This window comes from Temnothorax longispinosus, chromosome 8 (genome assembly GCF_030848805.1).
Source record: "Temnothorax longispinosus isolate EJ_2023e chromosome 8, Tlon_JGU_v1, whole genome shotgun sequence".
In the NCBI taxonomy this organism is placed as follows: Eukaryota; Metazoa; Arthropoda; class Insecta; order Hymenoptera; family Formicidae; genus Temnothorax; species Temnothorax longispinosus.
This window is the reverse complement of record NC_092365.1, coordinates 13,379,629-13,394,340: the sequence shown is the minus strand read 5'-3', so window position 1 is coordinate 13,394,340 and position 14,712 is coordinate 13,379,629. Positions and strand designations below refer to the sequence as shown.

Here is a 14,712-nt window from a genome sequence, read left to right as displayed (position 1 = left end):
CGATACAAGATTTTTTGGCCTTCTATCAAAATATAGCCCGCCGAACCCTGGTTGCTAGCGACCGGCTGGCATTACCCCAAAGGTGACCGTAGTTATCCCCGAAAGCTGATCGCGGTTATCCAAAAGGCGACCGTAATTACCCAACACGTCGGACAATTGCGGTCAATTCAGAGATTTTGTATAATCAATGCAGTCTTAATTATTTATTAGCTTTCTTGTTTTTTATGCTTCTACTTTTGAAGAATGATTGATGAAGTATCCGTCAACTATTCCATTTTGGTTTTAAAGACATTTCTTTTTTAGAAAATAAGAAATAATTCTTACTGACTGCAATTCCCCCATTCTCCTGTAATTATATATAATAATATATGTTGAATGAAACACGTTTTTCTACATTTAGCTCTGTTAACTGAAAATATTTAATAAAATATGTACTTTTATATGATCATATAACAATGTCCAAAACAGAGCGTAACATGATATTATCTTTATACAACGTTGGAGATGCTCTAATATTTCAAGGTGTCCCATTTTAATTTTTCCACGCAATTATCTTCCGAACTACTTGCTTTTCGAAAAAATATTTCAATTAAAGTTTAACCTTTGTTTTGAAGAAGACATTTTACTATAGACACAGATCTTATCTAAATGGAGGTGCCTTTTAAGGTAATTTTTGTTTTTTTAAATAAAAATCCGTTTTTTATTGTACCATTTTTTTCTACTAATTAATTTGAACAACTGTTGTTTAAAACATTTTTTTATTTGCCCAATACTTTTTGTGATATTTAAAGAAATTTCGATATTCAAAATTTAGCATATGATATTTCGATAATTATTAAAAGGAAAAAGGCCAATGATCGAGCATTAGTAAATGTTAAACCATATAATTAATTAACATATATGCTCATATGTGAATTTTGGCCTGATAAGATCTTATATGGTCATATATGATTATATAAGATTATATAAGGACATAAAAAAAATATCTCTTATAATGTCTTATATATGTTTATATAAGAAGCGATCTTATATGTGTTAGCCGTTTTGTCGGCTAAAAGGGATCGGGCTCCGTTCGCGATATGAAGGATGAAGGAAGGCGTTATATTGAACCACTTTAATAAATTGAGTTGCCTTACACGAGTGTCCTTATTACAAGTTCCACTTCGCGTTTCGTTTATAGATAACTCGCAGGTGACTCGACGCGACAGCTTGATGGTTTCAGACCGACTGCCTGATTGTTCGATTCGGCGGTCTTACATCGGTTTCCGGTTGCTACCTCGGGGTCGCCCGCGGTAGCATTAACCTCTATGGTCAGCGCTCGGCGCTGACCTTCGCGTCAGCGATATTGGTCCTCGTGGATGGACCTTGCTCTCTACGTTTCGTCGCTGAGGTCGAGTTTCTTTAACGCTTGGCAACTCGGTTGCCAAGGGCGTTGTGCGCTCACAACACCCTTCCCCCCGCGGAAAAAGAAAAACGTAGTTTTTCGTTTATTTATGCGTCTTCTTTTTCCCTGAGAGGTTACAATCTGATTTTCTTATGTGCTATTTTTACATGATTGTTTTTTTTTTTTTGTTACAAAGTTTTAATGGCCCCTTCTTTTTTTTATTACATAAATGATTACGGCTATGATACTTATTACTATTACAATTGTGACCGTGGAGCCTATGGAATATATAATATTTTTATTCGTGAATATGCTGGGTTGGTTATTTTCCATCTCCTTTTGGATTTCTTCTAAACTTAAACTTATTTTCATTAATTCTGTTAGATCTTTGATTATTGGTTCCAGTTTTATTTCTTTATCAGATTCTATTTTATTATTTACCGTTATACTTTTTCCTATGATGTCTGTTATATTAAACTCTGGTAAATACATTTTTACATATTTATTGTAAACTCGATTTGTTGTCTCTAAATATATATCTGGTGTAGTTAGTTTACAACTGTCGCGTAATGTTATTTTTCCGGTTTTCTCTATTTTTATTTTAATTTCCGGCAATTCGTTACATTGAATTACTATGTCAATTGTCTTTGGGGTGGAAAATAACCATGTCTGAGGCTCGGATACTGCAATCCAGAATGTTACATTTGATATAATGTGACGTTGCTTACGATTTTCTGTATGTGTAGACGTTTTTACAAAGAGCTGTATTTCGGTCGGTGCATTCGCCGTTATAAAATAGACAGGGAGGTTCTGAGCGCAGGTGAACTTAGTATTTTCTTGTGTACATTTATTTAAATCGTTTTCCTTTAATATTACATAGTTGTGATTTTCTCGATTTATCCCTAATAGGGTGTGAGAGGGTTCTAGGAAGGTGAAAACGTTGTGGCTATTGTGTACTGGTACAGGTGTGATCTTTATTATTTCATACATTGGATACGCTATTAATGGGAACGCTAGGATAGTGTATATGTTCGAATTATCATAATACGCGTTTACATCTAGATATTTTTGGATAGAGTTCCAGTTTTCGGCTTGTATTTTAAATGGGAAGTTTAATCTTCTATCTATATGTGAGGTCGCTTCTCTTAGTTCTACGATTATTTTTTCGGTTGGGAGTACACGCGTTAATAAAATATTGTGTTTTGCGTGAGTCAGGTAATCTGTAATGTCATTTATGTCTGTCGTGAGGTCATTTAAAATAGCAGTTAATACTAGTAGTTGTTCGTCTATTCCCTCTCGGTATATGAGCTGTTCCTCTAGTTTTCTCGTAACGTTAGCCATTAAATTTTCATTATATGAAAGTGTTTGTTCTAGTTTTTCCATATGACCTATGGTAGCATTAATGATTTTTAATTGATTTTTTGCTGCGTGCTGCAACGTTTGTTGTTGATTATTTAGTAATTGTATTTGTTCGTTTATTATTTTCGCGTCTTCAGCGTCCATAGTGCCAAATAGTGTTTTACTTATTTGACCTACAGCGTCGATCAGGCCTCGTTTAATTACTGGTGATCGGTAAATGGTTCGTAGTTGCTCTAGGTTGCGTGTCGTTTTACTATTCTCTCGTTTAATGGTCTGGAGAGTGATTTGGCATGTGTTTTTGACGCTTCTGATGGCATGGTTGCAGATTTCTTCGATGCGCGCTAAATTTTCCTGGAATTGTTGATATCTTATGTTTAAAGCGGTTACGTCTATGCGTATTGCCATTTTCCATGTTGCCTTCGTTTGCTGTAGTTGTTCGATTTTCTCATAATATATGCCGGGTTCGGCAGTGTACGCTGTCATCTCGTACGGTGGCTGCTCCGATATCGTTTCCTTTGCGAGGTGTAGGATGATAGCTAGCCTGTAATATGAATATGTTCCTGGAGGTGTTCTATTTATCTTTTATTTTATGCTGACTTTATCTGTCAGCAAGTGTCATTTCTTTTTTACGTAGCGCGTTTTTGCTTTAGTCTACTGCTATTCTTCGTGTAGTATCTAACGCTCCTATATTGTGAAGTTAAATTATAAGTGCTAAAATGAGGTGCTTCAGGTGCAATCGTTTCTTCGCACCGTCCACGTGCGATGCCTGTTTACGCACATATTGGTTGCGTGTGGCTCAGGCTCCCCGCGCCACTGAGGAGCCAGCGTCGCCAGATTCGCCGCCTCCGACTTACGAGGAGGCGGTTCAGAGGTACATGCTGATCTTTCCTTTACGGATAACCCTAGACGTGGCCACCGGGCGGAGGGAGGTCTCCCTCGTGCGGCGGAATAATTCTTAGGTAAGTGCTGTTAACTTTCGTCTCTCTCTTTTTTTTTTTTTGCTTATCCCGCTTTTGCTTTGCCGTGTGTGCTTTTATTCTTCGACTAGCGCTTTCAATCGGTTCGCGTGAACACGTAGCATCTTTCGCTTGATTTTAATTGTGTAGTTTACGTCGTTATGCTTTTCTAAGATAACATATGGTCCTACCCATTGCGAGTCGAGCTTCTTTGAGCGTCCTCGTCGTATTGTTTCATCGTAAAGTAGCACTTTATCGCCTACTTTAAAAGTTGCTTTATTGATCTTTTTATCGAAATGTAATTTCGATTTTGCTTTTTCATCTCTCGTATTTTCCCTCGCGACTTGATTCGTTGCGCGGATCCGTTCGCGTAGTTCTTTTGCGTAATCGTCATACGAATATGTTAGTTTCGGCGGTTTTGTTAGGGCCGTTGGTAGGTCAGGTCGGTGCCCGTAAACTAATTCGAATGGCGAGAAACCGGTAGTAGAGTGTGGCGTAGTGTTATACGTAAACATCGCGTAAGGGAGCCATTCGTCCCAATCAGTTTGATCTTCGTTAATATAATGCCTCAAGTATTCGGCTAGAGTACGGTGCGATCTTTCCAGTGCCCCGTTACTCTCAGGGTGATACGCCGTTGTTTGTATCTTCTCAATTTTCAATAGTTTGCACGTGTTCTTGAATATTTCGCTTGTAAAGTTCGTGCCCTGATCTGTGAGAATCTTTTCTGGAATTCCGTGTTCTAACACGATTTTTGTTACGAATACTTTGGCGATGGTCCTGGCTTCTTGATTTTCGATCGGTATCGCCTTACTAAATTTCGTTAAATTATCCTGAAACGTCAGAATATATTTGTTTCCTTGATTTGTGACCGTAAGCGGACCGACGATGTCGAGGGCGCATTTTTCAAACGGTCGTTCCGGCGTGTCTGTGATTACCATTGGCATCTTCGTTTTTCTACTTAGCTTGTTTTTTTGGCAGTGTTCGCATCTGCCTATGTAATTTTCGACATCCCTCGTTATACCTTTCCAATCGTGTTGTAGTCGGATTCGGTCTAACGTTCGTACGACTCCTTGGTGCCCTCCGATAGGCGAGTCGTGATACTCATATAATATCTGTTTCTTTTCCTCCGAGTATTCTCGAGGTGTATCTTCTTCTTCTTGCTGTGTCACATGCACAGCTGACGCTTCTGTTATCGGGTTTCTACTCAATGCGTCGGCGTTCAGATTACTCTTGCCGGACTTGTGTATGATTTCATAATCGTACTCTTCTAATTTAAGCCTCCATCTAATTAGTCTTGAACCGGGGTCGGTGACATTGAACAGCCAGATCAATGGCTTATGATCAGTTATTATTTTAAATCTGACGCCATAAAGATAGGGTCGAAAATGCTTGACTGCCCATACGATGGCTAGCAGTTCTTTTTCCGTTGTGTTGTAATTCTGTTCCGCTTTACATAGTACTCGGCTGGCGTACGCTATCGGTCGGTCTTGGCTACTCCCTGTGAGAGGATAGCTCCTATTGCGAAATCTGACGCGTCTGTCGTCACTATAAATTCTTTATTGAAGTCGGGATAATTTAACACCGGCGCGGTTGTTAATTTTTCCTTTAATAATTCAAACGCGTTCTGTTGCTCTACTGACCAAGTGAACTTTTCTCCTTTTCTGGTGAGCTTGGTCAATGGCTTAGCTATCTTCGAAAAATTTTTATGAATTTTCGATAGTACCCGGCTAGGCCTATGAACGACTGAATGTCTTTCAGTTTTTTAGGAGTCGGAAACTCCTTGACAGCTATTAGTTTCGACGGGTCCGGTGAGATTCCTTTTTCCGAAATCACGTGACCCAGGTACACGACTTCTTTGCGTAGAAATGCACATTTGCTCGGTTTCAACTTTAAGTTGTATTTTCGAAGTCTGATTAGCACCGCGATTATTCGTTTGATATGTTCCATTAGTGTCGCTCCGTATATGACGATGTCGTCGATATAGGCGAAACATCTCAGCCCTAGTAGTCCGGCCAGCACCGCGTACATTAGTCGCTGGAATGCTGCCGGTGCGTTTTTCAAACCGAATGGCATGCGATTGAATTCAAAGTGCCCATCCGGGGTGGAGAAAGCTGTTTTACTTTTATGTTTTTTGTGCATAGGAATTTGGTGATACCCCGAGGCCAAATCTAGCACGGTGAAATATTTCGCGTTACCTAACTGGTCTAGTATATCAGTTATGTTCGGCATGGGGAAAGATTCTCCCAAGGTGAGATCGTTTAGTTTTCGAAAGTCGATAACCACGCGAAATTGCACTTTTCCGGATGCGTCCGGTTTTTTAAGAACGACTATTATCGGCGCGTTCCAATTACTCGTGCTGGGGCTGATTATGCCATCCTCGAGCATCTTTTCTATTTGTTTTTTCACCTCGGCCTTATGCTTCTCGGGTAACCGATAAGGTCTCACATTCACGGGCGCGCTACCCGGCCGAGTATTTATCTCGTGCTCTATTGCGGTAGTCGCGCTTAAATGGTCGCCGTCTATGTAGAATACGTCAAAGTAATCGTCACATATTTGTTCTACGGCTGCTCGCTCTTCTGAATTTAAATGGTCGAGCTGTACTTGCTCGCGTACTTTCTTTTGTCGTTCGGCGACGGTCTCGCGCTCGTCGCTCGCGCGTAATGAGAGAACGTCCGCGGTGTCGGGCGGCGGCAAGTCTTCTAGGGTTACATACGGAGTGATTATCTCCACCGGCTTGTCCGTCACATTCAACACGCTAATCGGACACTTAAATTCGACGGGCTGCACTAGGCAATGCCCGATAAAAACTCCTGGGGCGGGTTCGCCGCTTCTCACTATGCCGACACGATTATGATCAGTGACGGCTTCCACGATTGTTTCGCTGTGAGGCGGAAGTCTTACCTTGCGGAAAGGTCGTAGCTTAAAAGAAGTCGAGCCGATTTTTAATCGTTTTTTCGAGTTTGAGATATCCGCTTTGTGCGTGGTGAGGAAATCGTTTCCTAAGATGCCTTGGTATTCGATTGGAAAGTCATCTTTCACCACATACATCGTATGGCGAATCTTTTTATCTCTGAGGTTCACAGTGGCGTTTATTTTCCCAATCGTATGAATTTGGTGTCCGGTTACGCCTACTAACGCTAACCGTTCTTCCTTTACCATTGTTTTTCCTTTTAAATTTCCTACTTTTATTAACGTGAGGGTTGCGCCTGAGTCTAGTAACAGGTCCATTTCCCCCTTCTCTGCCTCCTGCACGGGCAGTGTCACTAAGTCTAGCGGTCCTTCCTCATGCTTCTTACTTATCTGTGCAACTCGATAAGTCTCGGCGGCGCGCGCTTTGCTTCTCTTGGGCTTCTCATCCTCCTCGCTGCTGCTGCGGGAGGATGCCTCTTCGCTAGATTCCTGCGTCTTTGTCTTTCTGACAGTACTCACGGGCGTTTTCTTAACTGTTTCCGTTTTCGTTCGGCGCGGTCGCTCGGCTTTCGGTCGTCCGTTTAACGACCAGCACTCGTCGCGCTTGTGCCCTGCCTTCTTGCAATACGAGCACTCTATCGTGTTAATGCTAGACTTCTCGGCTTTCGGCAATGCATATCTGTTTGCGTGACGGCTCGTACGGCAATCTCGCGCGTAATGACCGTTTTTTCCGCACTTGTGGCATTCTACCGTTTTCCCTGCGGTTCGCGCATTTATCGCGGGATATTTATTCTTTGCCGTTGCCGGTGCGTTCCGCGGGGAGGGGCCTTTAACTCTCTCCTCCGCGCTGGCGCCTGTTATCGCTTCTTGCAGGCTCTGGTATCGCTGCGCTCTCACTAACAATTTTATGTCATCATGTAATCCAATTTGAAAATTATGCAGCGCTTGAATTTTGATATTATCTAGTATGGCCTTTTGCTGTTCTTGCGTATGACCTTTGCCCTCTTCCATTGCTTCGTAAAGCTCGCGGGCTAATTTCTCGACGCGCCTACTGAAGTCTTGCGCGCTCTCGCCTGGCTTTTGCGTTAACGAATTAAATTCGAGCTGCAGATGCGTCATGCAGCGTTTCCCTAGATATTCTGACTCGAGCTCGCGCTTCAATTGGTCAAAATCGCGTATGTCGCGTGTATCGAAGTCCGTCATTGCCTTCCCTTTAAATATCGTGCACAGAATAGCTTCGAGTAGCATCGACTCGTCGGTCGGCTGGATATTCTTCATTGCATACGTGCTCGCGTTTACGAATTCGCGGACACGTTCGCGCGACTCGCCGTTAATCTCGGGTATCATTGCTCGTGCCTCTTTAAAGCTGAGGTACCCGTTAACTAGACCCGGTTGATTCCGGACGTCGCTATGCGTTCGTCCATATGTGACATCTAAAGGGCCCTGACTACGTACGCGGCGGTCTCGCGTGTCGGGATCAAGTGATAGCCGCTCCTGTCGACTATAAGATTCGCGCGTGGCGGATTCCATCCTGCCTACGCGGCCCTGTAACTCGCGAAAAGCGCGAAGAAGTTCGGCCGATCGGTCGAATTCCGCAGCCTCGACGCGGTCCATGCGTTCTTGCATGTCGCGCATTAAATTTACTAAATCGGTTATCACTGCGTCCGGGGCTCTCAGTTCTCGTTGCGTCGGCTCCGGGACTCGATTTTGCTCGTGTGTCGCCGGTCGCCTGACGAGTGGCCTATTTTGCGCCATTTCGGCGTCGCCTTGTTCGGTCACCCTGGCTGGGTCCGTATTTTCCTCGCGGTTCTCTCGGGTAGGAGTCGCGTTTCCTGTATGACTCATCCCGGCCTCCGCGGAATTCTCGTCGGGAACGAATATACTGCTGTCGTACGACGTGAGAGAAAATTCGCCTCGTTGTGACGCGCGGCTTGGCGCGTCGTCGGAGACGTCCGTGAGTGAGTCTGTCTGGTCGTTATCGCGATTTGCGTGTTCGCCTACTACACTCGCGTCTACCTCGTCGAACGGAAATTCGCGTTCTACAATGACGTTCGGAGATAGCACGGGCGCTTCTCCTTCGGCAAAACGTGACTCTAAATTCAAGCGGACTTGGTCTAGTCCGTCGGCGGGCCGGTCTGACCCTTCGCTTTCGGCGGGCCGGTTTAACCCTTCGCTTTCGGCGGGCCGGTTTAACCCTTCGCCTGCGGATCGCGTCGCGCGCACGGGATTCTCGAGGTTACGCGCGGCGCGTTGCGCGGACTTGCTATGTATAAATGACGCTTGCGGGACGGGCGGCTGTCGGTTCGGGTCGTCCGACATTTACTTAACGCTCGCGGTTACATAAATTTTCGCACTTACAATATCGCCGCGAATCGCATGTTGCTGCTTGGCTGCTTCGCCTTGCTCCGCCTGATCGGTCCGTCGGGCCGCTTCGCTGCTTGGCCGCGTCCCTGCGTGATCGCTGCGTCCCTGCCGCGCTGCTACGCTGCTTCGCTGTGTCTCTGCGTCGCTCGGAGTCGGTGATTCCGTGCGGTAGGTCGTGGCCGTCTCAGGTGTCACCTCTGCACTCGCGGCTGCTACCGTCTTTTCGCTCGGGTCTCGGCTGGCTTTTCCTCTCCGGGATATGTTGCCACCGATTGTTAATCGAACTCGTTCTTGTTTCAGATGCGTGGTTCTTCGGCAGTCCGGTCCTTCCTGGCGAATCGATGGAGCAGATCCCACCGCTGCCACCAATTTGTTAGCCGTTTTGTCGGCTAAAAGGGATCGGGCTCCGTTCGCGATATGAAGGATGAAGGAAGGCGTTATATTGAACCACTTTAATAAATTGAGTTGCCTTACACGAGTGTCCTTATTACAAGTTCCACTTCGCGTTTCGTTTATAGATAACTCGCAGGTGACTCGACGCGACAGCTTGATGGTTTCAGACCGACTGCCTGATTGTTCGATTCGGCGGTCTTACATCGGTTTCCGGTTGCTACCTCGGGGTCGCCCGCGGTAGCATTAACCTCTATGGTCAGCGCTCGGCGCTGACCTTCGCGTCAGCGATATTGGTCCTCGTGGATGGACCTTGCTCTCTACGTTTCGTCGCTGGGGTCGAGTTTCTTTAACGCTTGGCAACTCGGTTGCCAAGGGCGTTGTGCGCTCACAACATATGCTTATATATGAATTTTGGCCTGATAAGAGCTTATATGGTTATATATGATTATATACGATTATATATAAGGACTGTGACGTTGCAGTTTCGCTGCATCGTGGCAGCGCCCCGTCGCCGTCACAAGGCGCGTGTTTCGCGCTCGATGACGGTCCAGAGAGTCGATGCGAGATCTCCAGGGGCATATTTTAATCGCGCTTATATTTTCTGATCCCTTTTATTTTATTTTTTGTATAATGCGCGGCACTTCACAGAGACGAGCAGGGATCTTCTCCGAGGGAATACGAGGCAGTAAAAGGAAGGAACCAGCCCGGAGAATTGAGGCGAGAAATCGATCGAAGAAAGCGGACCGCGGCGAGGCTCGCGGGCCGTCGAGCAACAGGGAGCGCAGGAGGACACGCGCGCGGCGCGTGACACAGCGGCGAGCGGACCCGTAGAAAGCAGGGCCCCGGGCGCCGCGCGATACTATCCGATTTGCGTATCAAGCCTTATAATCAATCGTGCCGACGACGTCCGGCCTTTGGCGGCGACGAAGGGTCTCCGAGGAGAGAGCAGACTACTAGTGAGGTTGCCTCGCGTAATATTGTTGTAAAGCCACGACACCGCCCTCCGGGTGCGCTCTCGCTCGGGAACAACGATTAGAGTTTCGGTGTTTGGCGTACTCGCCGACAAGGCAATCGATAGCGAAAGCGAGGGGCACCGGAATGATCTCGTGGCCATGGGATCGCGACCAAAAATCGCACGCTCTTGGAGATCGCGGTAGACGTGTCCGAAACGGATTTCGATATCGCGAATCCGCCATTGCTCGCGACCTTCGTGTTCGCGACCGCGTATTTCATTGTGCATCGTAATTCGTCCGGTCGGGACTTAGATTTTCCCACACGATATCCTTTGCGATAGAATGTTACTCGCGCGCCTTGTTAATGGCGTTAGATTATTACTCACGTTAACTCATCGATGGCGTTGGAATATTATTCGCGTTGACTGATTCATTACGTTAGGTTGTGACCGGACGGCACGTGTTGAGCCCGATTCCGGCGGATAATATTCCTATCGAACGGTCGCCACTCGGTTTTACCTTAGACTACCGAGAAGGTAAGTGTTCGCATCAACGCCCCGATTACTCGCAAGACGCTAATAGGATTTATTTGTTTCAGAAGGATGTCCCTGATGGATCACCGTTGCTGCTTCTCGTCCCTGGATCCTCGCTTTACATCGCATACCAGATAGAGGTAAGTAAGGATAAATTAATTATATCCTAATTATTTGAAATTTATTTCAGACTGATGTCCCTGTTGGATCACCGTTGCTGCTTCTCATCCCTGGATCCTCGCTTTACATCGCATACCAGATAGAGGTAAGTAATTATAAAATAATTATGTGATAATTATTTTATGTTTTGTTGCAGATCGACGCCCGGAATGGATCGCCGTTGCCGTTATCCGTCTCTGGATTCTCGCTTTACCTCGCATACCAGATAAGGATAATTCCCGATAATTATGTTTCAATTATATACTAATTCGCTTCTTTTCTTTCAGGTTCCTGCCTCGGATGGATCGCTGCTGTTGCTGCTCTGCTTCCCCGGATCCTCGCTTTACATCGCATACCGGATTGCCGCTGGCCAACGTTGGATCATCGCCGAAGGACAAGGTAAGTAGAAGGTAAGTATTGATAATTTTTTATAATTAATCAGGAGAATTTGTTTCAGAATTAATTAATCTTTAATTCCAGATCATCATTTCAACATTACAGGCCGTTTCACAATATCATAAAGGTGTCTCACAACGCGAGTTTCTCGCCTCGGTGTGAATGTCGCTTTATTTTAATAAAGTTGCACAATTATTCAAATTGCGTATCTTGGCTTATTCGTTTAGTCGATACGATGCTTTTATTCCAGATAATTATTCCGATCGGAGGACTTTGTGCCCCGTGATTGTTAAACTATGATCACGCACTCGGCCGTGACCATCACTCTATCATACAATGTTCGTGCGCAGATGTAACGAACGAGTATTCGGTGGTTAAATACAATAATTAATAATGTCCGCACAATATTCCGTATCCGCGTGACCCAATGCCCGTGGTTATTATATACTCGATAATTGCACTTCCGTTAATTAACAATGTATCCGAATTTCAACTCGCGTATTGTTGCTAACACTCGATTGTATTTGGCAATTAATTGCCCCTCGCTGTTAGTTAAGACGAGTAAGATTTTACGCGATAGTACGCGGGAGTTCTCGGTTGTAAAGTATAACGCGTATGCCGATCGTACAGAGTGTGATACGTGTGTTCGCCACGGCTATACCCGAGAGACTGCCTCGAGCGGTCGCTCTCGCTTGGGCTCCCCACTTATGCCGGATCGTTCCCACTCCTCGGAACTTTCTCGATCGTCTATTGTTCGCGGCCGGCACATCTGGCGCGATCATGCGAAAACACGATGGTTTTCACTACCCTCTCGCGTGCCCTTTTGCGCATCTTTCACTTATGCCCGTTCTAGAAGGTTCCCGCGGAAATTTCCACGCGCAACGCAGTGCGAGAACCTTCCTTCCTCGGTACCGCTGCACCAGGTTTTCACTCGCGGAAACTGTTCGACGCGGACGACGTCGACCCATGCGCACCTCCTCGGAGATGCCCCTGATGGTGAATTCGGGTATTCTTCCTGTAGACGACGTCCGGGTGACGTCGATGTCGTCGGCCGTTGACGCCGACCCTTTGGCTGGGTTTCTCGGGAGCTGGTATTGCTGTTCCGGGCCACTGTTCCCGGAGATGATGCGTTTCCCGGGGAACTCGTCTGACCTTGACGCCGACCTCCTGGGAGGGTGTCCCAGGTCCTGGTGAGACTGTCGGATGGATGTGTCCCTGGCGAAAATGCATTTCGCCGAAATTTCGCCGGACATTGGCGCCGACCCCTTGGGGCTGTGTCCCAGGTTTCACCCAATTCGTCGGGCGTTCTTGTTCCCGAAGTCGGTGCCCTTTTTGGGAACCTTACTCCGTCGGTCAATTTGACATCGCACACTCGTGCGCCAGGCACGCGGGGTGGTCCTCTGGCCCATTGCTTCTGTAGGTTACTCTGGTTTGGGCGTCGCACGTTACCGATCGTCGCCTTCGTCCCCTCAGTCGGTATCTTCTCCATCGGGCATGCTCGTCGGGTCGTTTCCGAACTCGCCTCCGAAGCGCGCGGTCGCAAGGTCATGGCTCGCGTGACAGATTAATTGCGTTAGGATATTACTCGTGTTAACTTCGTATTTGCGTTAAAATATAACCCGCGTTGACTTGTTATTTGCGTTTGGACGTTACTCGCGTTCAGGTATCGTTCGCCATAGCATTATCTTTTCTTTTCGCGTTAAAGTTAGTGTGTAGAGTTTTGCCTACTTCGTGTGAGCGTTGCGATATTCCGCGTTACGCCAAGTATTCTGGCGATATATAGTGCGTCGCCGTGAGCATTCGCGAGGCCTATACCCTCTTAGCGAGAGTTATGCGATAATTCGCGTTAGATTAAGATTTATTGGCGACGGAATCCGTTCGCGATCGTGTAAATTGCGTCCTTCCGCGCCAAGCGTGGCGCCGCCCAAAGGAATACGCATTTATTAACTTTTGTGCTGAATTTTATTGATTTTCGTTACCAATTCTATTATTCGACTCATGTGTTAGCTTTCTTACTTTGCGTTTACTTCCGTTCCGTTGTAATCGAGTATATCTTTGGTCTCTCGCGCAATAATGTGAAACGCAACTAGAACTATGGACAATAGAATAAGTGGTAGAAATTAGGCTCATCTCCGCAACAACAGACGTGAGCGCGAGAAATTAACTATCGGACTCAACTGAAATTGCATATCATTATATTCTATTGTCCGTAGTTCTAGTTGCGTTTCACATTATTTTGTTAACTCGCGTTTATTTACTCAGTATCTCGCGCTCAAGACTGTCGTGTCCAATTACATTCTGTAATCGATGTTCTTTTCGGCGACTTTATTTAATTCGGTTAATTCAACCTCGGTAGCAGTACTTCATGACCCTTTCTTTACTAATCCGACTCGATATTCTGATTTCCGCGATTCAATCGTTCATTTACGATTCGGTCACAGTATTTCAAAGTTATGCCACAGCGATTGTTACCCACTACGGCCCTTTCTGGCCAATCTATAATAAACCTTGTTTTTCTTTCTTATTATTGAACATGTGAGTGTGTGATTTATGCGTCACCCTGCCGAATCTTGCGCTACCTTTCATCAACCCTGCCCATAACCGTTAGGTCGAGCTGGCCGATCTGTCACACGCCGAATTCATTGCGTTTTGTGCTATTCGGGTTTTCGCAATCTTAGTGTACTTACAATAGTGGACACGAGTCTACGCGTCTAGCGCCTAACATTAAATTTCGGGTTGAATCGTCGGACCGTGTGAGAGAACTGTCGGAGAGGCCTGCCATCTTTCTCTCTCTAACCTCTTTTGATCCGTCGTGCGCCTCGGGCGTAAAAAGACGTGACAAGACATATTTATATTTAAATTAAGTTTCAGAAAATCGTTATTTTCAAATGTTATTTTTTAAGTGTGCCATTTTATTATAACAATTGACTCCACGATACAACTGATACAAAAATTGTGCCATCTCATAGTGCGAGACAGTGTCGTGTCTTTTGATACCGTTTTTATAACACTGTTTGTCAAATTATAAATACGAGAAACAGATCCCATCGAATGCCATCTATCGGATACTTTGAGATACAATATTGTGATCTAATCATATATAATATTATATAACTATATAGGTTCATATATGATTATATTATTTTTAGTAGTTGAAAGTTTAAATTATGTTTGCAAAGTAATAATACGATTAAAATATTTATTTATAAGAACTATAATATAATTTAAAACAACCTGTCGTCGAAGCGCGGATCTAGCTCGCGGCGGGTCTAGGTTCGACGGAGGCGCGGAGGGACAGAGGCAAG

At 45.3% G+C, this 14,712-nt stretch overlaps 1 long non-coding RNA gene across 1 annotated transcript; it reads left to right on the top strand.

Moving 5' to 3' along the window:
* The first annotated feature begins 3,227 nt into the window (after positions 1–3,227).
* On the top strand, positions 3,228–9,446 carry LOC139818032 (uncharacterized). The gene is made up of 2 exons (XR_011733370.1): positions 3,228–3,702; positions 9,274–9,446. It is a non-coding gene; the product is annotated as an uncharacterized lncRNA (long non-coding RNA).
* Positions 9,447–14,712: the final 5,266 nt, after the last annotated feature.